Below are 420 nucleotides of genomic sequence, written 5' to 3'. Positions count from 1 at the left end.
TAGTTCAAAAAAGGGGAGGGGAACCTGTGGAGGTAGATGGGAGTTAAGCGAACGAGAATACAACTTCCGCTTTGACTTGATTTCAAAATAAAAGCGGCAGGGTGAAATGTCCACTGCAAGATTGTTCAGACTAGCGTGAAAACTGGTGCTCTAGATGTGAAAGGTTCAATTTAATTGAAAGCCAAACAGTGGCATTGATGATTTTGCTTGTCTGAGGGTCTTATCGATTCATTTCCGCTTCAATATTAACCCTCTAATAAGGCTTTTATCTTTTAAGGATTTCTTCCATAATTGATCTGTATATGTTTAACTTGACACTTAGTGTAGAAGAAAGGTGGACAATAGAATAAATACCTGAAGACGGGCGCTCCCTGGAGGCAACTGTTCCATAATGCGGAACATAGCATACACCCCCCCCCC

The sequence above is a fragment of the Haplochromis burtoni genome, unplaced genomic scaffold (assembly GCF_018398535.1).
Source record: "Haplochromis burtoni strain Fernald_Lab_line unplaced genomic scaffold, NCSU_Asbu1 Contig_81, whole genome shotgun sequence".
In the NCBI taxonomy this organism is placed as follows: Eukaryota; Metazoa; Chordata; class Actinopteri; order Cichliformes; family Cichlidae; genus Haplochromis; species Haplochromis burtoni.
Note: the sequence above shows the minus strand (reverse complement) of the source record.